This window comes from Aegilops tauschii, chromosome 6, assembly GCF_002575655.3.
Source record: "Aegilops tauschii subsp. strangulata cultivar AL8/78 chromosome 6, Aet v6.0, whole genome shotgun sequence".
Lineage (NCBI taxonomy): Eukaryota > Viridiplantae > Streptophyta > Magnoliopsida > Poales > Poaceae > Aegilops > Aegilops tauschii.
Window position 1 is genome coordinate 181,420,601 of NC_053040.3, and position 11,211 is coordinate 181,431,811.

Below are 11,211 nucleotides of genomic sequence, written 5' to 3' on the forward strand. Positions count from 1 at the left end.
ATGAATGGATCAACTTATTTTAGCGTTGATATTTTGAAAGACATGGTTGCTTGTTGATATGCTTGAGTATTTAAGTCATCATATCAAAACTAGACTATTGCTTTGAATCATATAAAAGTCCAAATGTCCATGCTATAAAGAAAAGAATATGATATGACATGTTAGGCAGCATTCCACATCAAAATTCTGTTTTTATCACTTAGCTACTCGAGGGTGGGCAGGAGTTAAGCTTGGGGATGCTGATACGTCTCCAACATATCTATAATTTTTTATCGTTCCATGTTGTTATATTATCATTCTTGGATGTTTTATAATCATTCTATAGTCATTTTATATCATTTTTTGGTACTAACCTATTGACATAGTGCCAAGTGCCAGTTGTTGTTTTCTGCATGTTTTTTACATCGCGGGAAATCAATACCAAATGGAGTCCATGTCACGACCGATTTTTCAATAAAATAATTATTGAGAAACCAATCCCTGTTACGGACCAGCGAGGAAGAATTCCTTCTCACTGATAGACAATACATTGGTCACAGAAGAAAAATACCAGGAGTACTAAATATAATACGAGGTTGAGCAGAGACTGCCCAACAATTTATTACATGCACGCCGATAAAACAATACGGCGGATAGGGTGGCAAACTACTAGCTCACGATAAAAACGGTGGTGGAAATGTCATCGCGAGGCGAGTGACATGATTCCAGAATACTACAACTCTTCGAGCGTCGGAGTGAGGCTCGAGAAGACTTATTGCGGGTGGCGGAAGCGTAAACGATACAAGTGACCAATATCCGGGATCGCGCAGGACTGACTGGGACTCCTCTAGGCGTCGGACGCGCTATCAAACTCTTCATCCAAGAGATCACCGTCGTCAACATCTGGCCAAATCAACAAGCCAGGTGAGTACTATGAAAGTACTCGCAAGACAGTTCGGACATAAGGTATAACAAATGCAAACATGAAGCACATGAATAAGTTAACCAGTGCGATCAGACACAGAGATAATAAATACTGGGTGCCAAGCGAGGGTCTGAATGACGCCTCGAGCGGAAACTGCAGAATAGTAATGCTGGTGCCAAACGAGTGTCTGAAAGACTCCTCGAGAGGAAAATGTGGAATAATAATATAGGTGCCAAACGAGTGTCTGAAAGACTCCTCGAGAGGAAAATGCGGAATAATAATACAGGTGCCAAACGAGTGTCTGAAAGACTCCTCGAGAGGAAAATGCGGAATAATAATACAGGTGCCAAACGAGTGTCTGAAAGACTCCTCGAGAGGAAAATGCGGAATAATAATACAGGTGCCAAACGAGTGTCTGAAAGACTCCTCGAGAGGAAAATGCGGAATAATAATACAGGTGCCAAACGAGTGTCTGAAAGACTCCTCGAGAGGAAAATGCGGAATAATAATACAGGTGCCAAACGAGTGTCTGAAAGACTCCTCGAGAGGAAAATGCGGAATAATAATACAGGTGCCAAACGAGTGTCTGAAAGACTCCTCGAGCGGAAAATGCAGAATAATAATGCCACAGTCGGGCGTCGGGGCGACACCACATAAAGGGCTTATAACCGAAAGTAAAGACAGTGCATGCCGCAGTCGGACGTCTGAGCGACATCACATAAAGGGGTTATATCAAAAGTGAGAAACGAGTACACGCCACAGTCGGACGTCTGCGCGACGTCACATAAAGGGCTTATGTCACAACTCATTAATACAATAGCTCAGAGACATAAATTATCACAAGCATGAGACACAAAATAAAGTTAGTCCATCAACTGGAATAACAATAAATCTGAGATTTTACCGCTTGAGCCTGTTCACCGGGGGCAAGATTTTCACACGGATAGATTTGGACGTAAAGTCTACATTACTGATCATGGATACGGTGATTTGGAAGGAATTGACTCTGCAGAGTTTGTACTTAACCACAGCCAACGGATTTCAGTAGTCACGGGGACTAGTTCCGTCTACGATGTTCTGGAAGGAACACGTCTAACCAGTACACACCCAATTTAACCATCCGAAGCCAGGGATCACCCTCGGCAACATTCAGGAAAAACCCTGAGTCGGGGAGGCTACAACCTCGCGTAGCATGGGATCCAATTTCTATACGCGCGCTATAAGGGGGTGCCCCCCCTCTCGGTCCCAACCGGAAACACCCATGCCCCCTGACCGAATGACTGGCTTTAATCCTGGGCCAAGGTACCATCATCCCGGCCTCTCTGTTTGGTGTGTACACGGAAAGAGGTTACCAACTTACTAAACCGTATCCTGGCAATGAGACATGTGGTAGCACGGAAAGGGGAAGGGACGATAACACGGCTCCAACCATGTTAACGTCGGAAAGGTCGGATGACACAAGGCTGGCATGCTACAACAGTACCACCTTGCTGCCCTTCATGTCACCACATGATTAGGCCACCTCTCATCAGAGGTCATCGTAACTTTGGAACATGCGGGAAAAGATCGATAACGTGGCTCCAACCACGTTAACGTCGAAGAGAGTCGGATGACGCAAGGCTGGCATGCTACAACAGTACCACCTTGCTGCCCTTCATGTCACTACATGATTAGGCCACCTCTCATCAGAGGTCATCGCAACTTTGGAACAACCGGGTCGTTGCCTTACAAGCAACGAGATATTTATCCACACTCACATGCCACGCACAAACTTTCACATGAACATGCAAAACATCTGCCATATCAAATGTTCAAACATGCTTGCCTGGTTCGGAGAAGCCGGAGTCTAGCTCGGCGAAGTTCGCGGCTCCGTCCCCTCTCCCGGAACCTACGGCAATCATGAAGCGGGGTACTAACGTGAAAACCAACACATGCACAGAAACTTTGCCAAATATTTTTCAAATAAATCCCATAAAAAACTAGACAAAATTTGGAGATTGACAGAAAAAGAATCACTCAAAAATACCTTTTCATTAAAAAGTTATAAAGGTTTCTGTCCAGGGACCTTTCTGTAATGAAACAGAAAAGTTCCAGGGTTTTAACTGAGAAAACAGAAAACGCTTCGGCTGGGAATGCGCAAGTGCAAGGAGAAAACGTATTTTGCCCGAAGGCGCCAACAGAAAACGGTTCGGGGAAATAAAACAGAGGCTGACACGCGGGGCCCGCATGTCAGGTTTGAAAGTTCGCCGGCGCCCGAAGACGGCGATGGACGCCGGCGTCGAACCACGGCGAGTTAGGAGAAACGGAGGGTACCAAGAGCTTCAGCGTCTTCTTTCGCGTCGGTGGGTGGTGGACTCGTCCAAAGGGGAGCACCACGTCGACGGCGACACTATCTCCGGCGGACGGCGGTTCGGGTGAGGTTGGGGAACTCCGGTGGAGGGCTGCAAAGTACGAATTGGGGCGCGGGTCAGAACGGGTGATGCAAGGAGAAGCTACTGGCAAGAGAATGGGGGCTGCAGAGCACACGCGGGGGCGAATCGGGCTGGATCCCGTGGCGGATCGCGGCGGCCGGAGTCGAAGAAGGAGACCCCCTCGCGGCTCTTCCAGTGGCTGGGCGTGCTCTAGGGGAAGTGTAGGGCTGGTGGGTGCTCGAGTTGAAGCTCGGGGCCCCTATTTATAGGCAGATCGACGGGGTGGCCGTGAACGGAGAATCTCCGGCGAGCGATTACGGCGGAGCAGTGGGTTGGCAGAGGGTTTGAGCGGTCGGGCAGCATCAGTGGGTGTTACGGGACTCGTTTTGCAGCTAAACGGAGCTGGCCCTGGCGTAATGGCGTCTGCCCACGGTGAGGTGACCGCACGGGCTCAACGGCGGCAGAGAGCGCGCTCTGCGCCCTGGGGTTCACGACGAGAGCGGCAGCGCATTCGGGGGAGTGGACGGCCACGCGGCGGGCTCCGGTGGTTTGGGCGGCGCTGGGTGGAGTCGGCGGCGCCGTGTCTCCCGCTGGCGTCCGCAAAGCCGCCGCCGGCGTCGGTCACGGGGCGGCGCACCTTCTGCTGCTCGTCGCCGACGCCCGCAAGATGCCAGGCACTCCTGCGGTGCAGGAACAAGTGGGCGAGGACGAGGAGCAAGGCGACGCGAGGGTACTGGCGAGATCGACGCCCGTTTCTGAAGAAAACGACAGCAGCCACTTGACTCAACTCTGAACTTACTGAATCTTGACAGTGACCAAGCATTGCAGGTGTTCGACAGTAGGTTTTGGTAAAGAGATAAATTTTTCTGGAGCTGTAACTTGGTGAGATGATCACTCAAAGCACCCAGGGGCTGCATGAATTTATTTGGAATTTTTGGAGAAAGTTTTGAATGAATTTCACCAAATTTGGCAAATCTGGTCCAAACTTGCAGCTGATGTAGTTTGAAATTTTTGAACTGGAGACCAGTGGATCTTCATGGTTCTAGGTTGAGGGTTCAAAGGACTAGGAGGGGAAAGAAGTTTGGTGGCAAAAATCAAAACAGAAAAAGGAGTTCCTTTGTAAATCTCCAAGTGCTATAAGAGAAGACAGAAATTTATTTGAATAGAATTTGAATGGAAATGATCACATGAGGAGGTTCAACTTGCTGGATTTGATGCAAATCATGATCCAAAGATGAGGGAAGGGTTAGGAGAGAGGATTTGCACTAATGCCATGGCAAGAAGGAATAGTTGAAAGTGGCAAAGGACTTTCCAAAAGCCATAGTGCAAATTCAAGAAAAGGTTTTCAAAAGTTATTCTCTCAAATGAAAAACATTTTGACTTGAGCCCAAATGAAGAGCAAGAACTCCCCAGGTCAAAGGCAGATCTTGGGTGAATTCAAATAAAATTTTTGCCATAAAGAAAAAAATATTTGAGAGTGAGAGTTCTCTTGAAGAAACTTTTTAAATCACTCCCTTCAAGTCAAATAAAAATCTTTTTTGAAAAATCCAAATAAAAACTTGGGTGTCACAAGACCTACCCCCTTAGGAAAAATCTCGTCCTCGAGATTTTTGCTGATCCTCAAATAGATATGGATACTCTGCTCGGAGGAAATCTTCCCTTTCCCATGTGGCTTCATCCTCAGCGTGGTTGCTCCACTGGACCCTGAAAAACTTTGTCGTTTTCTGACGGGTCCTCGGTTCAGACCCTTCTAAAATCTTTACTGGCCTTTCTCTGTAGGTGAGATCTGGTTGCATATCAATGTCCTCATGAGGTACATGTTTCTCCGGGTTACTCACACATTTCCTCAACTGCGAGACGTGGAATACGTCATGGACGTCTGATAGCTCCTTGGGCAGGTCTAGTTGGTAGGCTACCGTCCCTCTTCGTGCCTTCACACAAAATGGTCCAATAAATCTTGGGGCTAGCTTCCCCTTAATTTTGAACCGTTGCAGACCCCTCATAGGAGATACTCGGAGGTATACGGAATCACCAGGTTCAAAGCTGACCTCACGATGCTTCTGATCATAGTAGCTCTTTTGTCGGCTCTGTGCTGTCTTGAGTCTGTCCCTGATTTGTTTAACTTTTTCCTCGGCCTCCTTAAGCATATATGGGCCGAAGATACGGCTGTCACCTGTTTCTGACCAATTCAATGGGGTACGACACCTCCGTCCGTACAATGCTTCAAAGGGTGCCATTTGCAAGCTGGCTTGGTAACTGTTGTTGTACGCAAATTCGGCATACGGCAAACTCTCTTCCCAACTGGATCCATAGGTGAGCACACAGGCTCTTAGCATATCCTCTAGGATTTGGTTTACACGTTCTGTTTGTCCATCTATCTGAGGTGGTATGCTGTACTGAAAGCTAGTTGCGTGCCCAGAGCTTGTTGTAGGTGATCCCAAAATTTGGAGACGAATTGGGTGCCTCGGTCTGATATTATAGTCTTTGGGACTCCGTGCAAGCAAACTATACGAGAGAGATAGAGTTTTGCCAGTCTTTGTGTGGAGTAGGTAGTCTTCACGGGAATGAAGTGAGCAACCTTGGTTAGTCGGTCTGTGATGACCCAGATGGCGTCATTTCCACGCTGTGATCGGGGTAATCCGACAATGAAGTCCATTCCGATTTCATCCCATTTCCACTCCGGTATCCTGTTAGGCTGGAGTAGCCCTGCTGGCTTTTGGTGCTCGGCCTTGATGCGCTGACATGAATCGCAACAAGCAACGAATGTGGCTATATCTCTTTTCATACCGTGCCACCAAAATCTTTCCTGAATGTCCTTGTACATTTTGGTTCCTCCAGGATGTATCGAGTATGGAGCGGTGTGGCTCTCCGTCAAGATCTGTTGCTTGAGTTCCTCAATGTTAGGTACGCAAAGTCTGTCCCGGTACCATAATGTTCCTTCACTGTCCGTGACGAATTCTGAAGTCTTACTACGGTTCATTTTCTTCTTTATGCCTTCGATACTGGGATGTCCCTGTTGAGCCTTCTTGATTTGTTCCCCTAGGGTGGGTTGTATCTCCAGGTTCGATATGGTGCCCTCAGAGACTAACATCATGTTGAGCCGAGTGAACTCTCGCTGAAACTCAGGCCTCAAGTTCTGCTGACCGTCACTGTCCGGGCTGGGGTTTCGGCTAAGGGCATCGGCCACTACATTTGCTTTTCCTGGGTGGTAGTGGATGCCGACGTCATAGTCTTTGACCAGTTCCAACCAGCGTCGTTGGCATAAATTCAGCTCTGGCTGTGTGAAGATATATTTGAGGCTCTTATGGTCCGTATATATTTCACAGCGATTTCCCAACAGAAAGTGCCTCCACTCCTTGAGTGCATGTATAACTGCTGCTAGTTCCAAGTCATGTGTTGGGTAATTTTCCTCATGTTTTCGCAGCTGTCTGGAGGCATATGCGACAACCTTGCCATCCTGCATTAGCACACATCCGAGACCTTTTCGGGACGCGTCACAATACACCTCAAAGCTCTTGTGTATGTCTGGTACGGTTAAGACTGGTGCGGTTGTTAGCTTCTTCTTGTTTTCTGTCATGTGCTCGTCGTAGGCATAACAAGACAGTTGGGTAAACTGGCCGTTGTATTCTGTGACGGTCATGCCTCTTTGCTTCAGGTCATCAAACTCTCTCTTCTTGATCTTTAGGATGCTCCCGGGAATGTGTGCCCCACGGAAGCCTTCCTTGAATTCTTCCCAGGTGATGTTGTGTTCCCTGGGGTGCATGTGTAGGAAGTTTTCCCACCATGCGGCGGCTGCTCCAGTAAGGTAGTGTGGTGCATAAAGCACCTTCTCATGATCTGAGCATTGAGCGATAATCAGTTTCCTTTCAATCTCGCGAAGCCAATCATCGGCTTCCAGTGGCCTGTCGGTGTGAGCAAAAGTTGAGGGGCGAGTCTTCTGTAACTCAGATAACTTGGAATGTGGTTGATAGGGTTCACGGTGGTTTCCCATATTGATGACATGGTTCATCATCTCCTGGTGTTGTTGCTGGCTTTGCTCGAAGAGACGGCATACTTGAGATAGTGCCGCTTCGCTGTCCTGTTGGCTGGACTGACCCTGAGTGAAATTGTTGCTGGTCTGTGTTCCGTAAACCTCTTCTGGCTGATTGGGCATAGAGCGAGTCCAAGGGCGAGACATTTTTTCCAGTCTGGGGGTATCATTTGCAAAACCCATGAGAAAAACTGTGTAGCGCAGGAAAACCCTTGCAAAGGCAATAATCCAAAAAGGCTTCAAGGTTTTCAAGAAACACAAATGATTTTCACGGAGAAGAAGTGCTTAACACAAATCTTACATGCGAAAGCAAACACAAGATACAGCACTCAGGTTGTGCGTACACAATCCTGACATGTTATTAAAAACTAGCGTACTACTCCGGAAGGCAGCAAACACACCAATACAAACTAGCGTACAGATAAAAAAACAACACATCATACAAGCAGGCATAACACGCGGCTACTCGGTGCTCTCAGTCGGAGATGGTGAAGATCTCCTTCCCCTTGCCGAGGGCAAGGCTCAGCGGTCCAGGAGAATCAACCTCCTCCTCTCTAGCTGGTTCCTGGCGTGCGACGCTGCGCTGCGGTGATGGTGCGGGGGCGACTGGCGGTAGAGCGCGTGCGGCAGGCGGTGCGGCTCTGACTGGAGTAGGAGCGATGACTCGGTCGAACTCCTTAGTGGTAGGCAGATGGCGAGCAGTGGCCAAAACGGCCGGTGCATACGAGGCTGAAGACGAGACAAATGTCAGAGGCGGCGCCATGTGGAGAAGCTCCTTCCTGCTGGCAGGACCGCCCCGGACTAAGTCCATGCGGGCAGCCACAAGATCATCTACGAGGTTGTCGAAAGACTCCTCCAGAGCCTTGAGATACTCCACAACCATCTCAATGGCTTCATCTCGCTCTCCCCGATGGCAGGCGAACGCATAGTGGCTGGTGTAAGGCACATGGCATGGGAGGTAGCGGTAGCGACGAGTCTTCATCGTAGGAAGGATGTCCCGAAGGCGAGCTATCGCCTCACGGGCAGCCATCTGCATGGCATGCCTCTCCGTAGGCATGGCCCTTCCCATAAAACGGAAATGGCGAGCAGCAGATCGTCCTCCCCTGAATTGCACCACAGCCTGGTGCATAGACACGTCGTCACTGAGCTTGTGCTGATAGAGTGTGAACTCCGGGCGAGCTGCTGGCCCGATCGCGAGCTTGGTGATGGAGACGAGGAGCTTGACAAACCCCTCGGGCACGTTGGTGAACACTCGATTCTCACAGCTGCTGCCAGCCATCTACAAAAGTAGGCAAACATTCTGAGTAGTCATGTCATAAATTTTATGATGACCAACAGAAGATAGCTACAATTGCAAAATGCTGAAGAAGCACTAAAGACGCTAATAACCGATTAGCGATCGCACCTAGTGGCTTCCTACAGTCAGCCTGGCTCTGATACCAAGCTTGTCACGACCGATTTTTCAATAAAATAATTATTGAGAAACCAATCCCTGTTACGGACCAGCGAGGAAGAATTCCTTCTCACTGATAGACAATACATTGGTCACAGAAGAAAAATACCAGGAGTACTAAATATAATACGAGGTTGAGCAGAGACTGCCCAACAATTTATTACATGCACGCCGATAAAACAATACGACGGATAGGGTGGCAAACTACTAGCTCACGATAAAAACGGTGGTGGAAATGTCATTGCGAGGCGAGTGACATGATTCCAGAATACTACAACTCTTCGAGCGTCGGAGTGAGGCTCGAGAAGACTTATTGCAGGTGGCGGAAGCGTAAACGATACAAGTGACCAATATCCGGGATCGCGCAGGACTGACTGGGACTCCTCTAGGCGTCGGACGCGCTATCAAACTCTTCATCCAAGAGATCGCCGTCGTCAACATCTGGCCAAATCAACAAGCCAGGTGAGTACTATGAAAGTACTCGCAAGACAGTTCGGACATAAGGTATAACAAATGCAAACATGAAGCACATGAATAAGTTAACCAGTGCGATCAGACACAGAGATAATAAATACTGGGTGCCAAGCGAGGGTCTGAATGACGCCTCGAGCGGAAACTGCAGAATAGTAATGCTGGTGCCAAACAAGTGTCTGAAGGACTCCTCGAGAGGAAATGCGGAATAATAATATAGGTGCCAAACGAGTGTCTGAAAGACTCCTCGAGAGGAAAATGCGGAATAATAATACAGGTGCCAAACGAGTGTCTGAAAGACTCCTCGAGAGGAAAATGCGGAATAATAATACAGGTGCCAAACGAGTGTCTGAAAGACTCCTCGAGAGGAAAATGCGGAATAATAATACAGGTGCCAAACGAGTGTCTGAAAGACTCCTCGAGAGGAAAATGCGGAATAATAATACAGGTGCCAAACGAGTGTCTGAAAGACTCCTCGAGAGGAAAATGCGGAATAATAATACAGGTGCCAAACGAGTGTCTGAAAGACTCCTCGAGAGGAAAATGCGGAATAATAATACAGGTGCCAAACGAGTGTCTGAAAGACTCCTCGAGCGGAAAATGCAGAATAATAATGCCACAGTCGGGCGTCGGGGCGACACCACATAAAGGGCTTATAACCGAAAGTAAAGACAGTGCATGCCGCAGTCGGACGTCTGAGCGACATCACATAAAGGGGTTATATCAAAAGTGAGAAACGAGTACACGCCACAGTCGGACGTCTGCGCGACGTCACATAAAGGGCTTATGTCACAACTCATTAATACAATAGCTCGGAGACATAAATTATCACAAGCATGAGACACAAAATAAAGTTAGTCCATCAACTGGAATAACAATAAATCTGAGATTTTACCGCTTGAGCCTGTTCACCGGGGGCAAGATTTTCACACGGATAGATTTGGACGTAAAGTCTACATTACTGATCATGGATACGGTGATTTGGAAGGAATTGACTCTGCAGAGTTTGTACTTAACCACAGCCAACGGATTTCAGTAGTCACGGGGACTAGTTCCGTCTACGATGTTCTGGAAGGAACACGTCTAACCAGTACACACCCAATTTAACCATCCGAAGCCAGGGATCACCCTCGGCAACATTCAGGAAAAACCCTGAGTCGGGGAGGCTACAACCTCGCGTAGCATGGGATCCAATTTCTATACGCGCGCTATAAGGGGGTGCCCCCCCTCTCGGTCCCAACCGGAAACACCCATGCCCCCTGACCGAATGACTGGCTTTAATCCTGGGCCAAGGTACCATCATCCCGGCCTCTCTGTTTGGTGTGTACACGGAAAGAGGTTACCAACTTACTAAACCGTATCCTGGCAATGAGACATGTGGTAGCACGGAAAGGGGAAGGGACGATAACACGGCTCCAACCATGTTAACGTCGGAAAGGTCGGATGACACAAGGCTGGCATGCTACAACAGTACCACCTTGCTGCCCTTCATGTCACCACATGATTAGGCCACCTCTCATCAGAGGTCATCGTAACTTTGGAACATGCGGGAAAAGATCGATAACGTGGCTCCAACCACGTTAACGTCGAAGAGAGTCGGATGACGCAAGGCTGGCATGCTACAACAGTACCACCTTGCTGCCCTTCATGTCACTACATGATTAGGCCACCTCTCATCAGAGGTCATCGCAACTTTGGAACAACCGGGTCGTTGCCTTACAAGCAACGAGATATTTATCCACACTCACATGCCACGCACAAACTTTCACATGAACATGCAAAACATCTGCCATATCAAATGTTCAAACATGCTTGCCTGGTTCGGAGAAGCCGGAGTCTAGCTCGGCGAAGTTCGCGGCTCCGTCCCCTCTCCCGGAACCTACGGCAATCATGAAGCGGGGTACTAACGTGAAAACCAACACATGCACAGAAACTTTGCCAA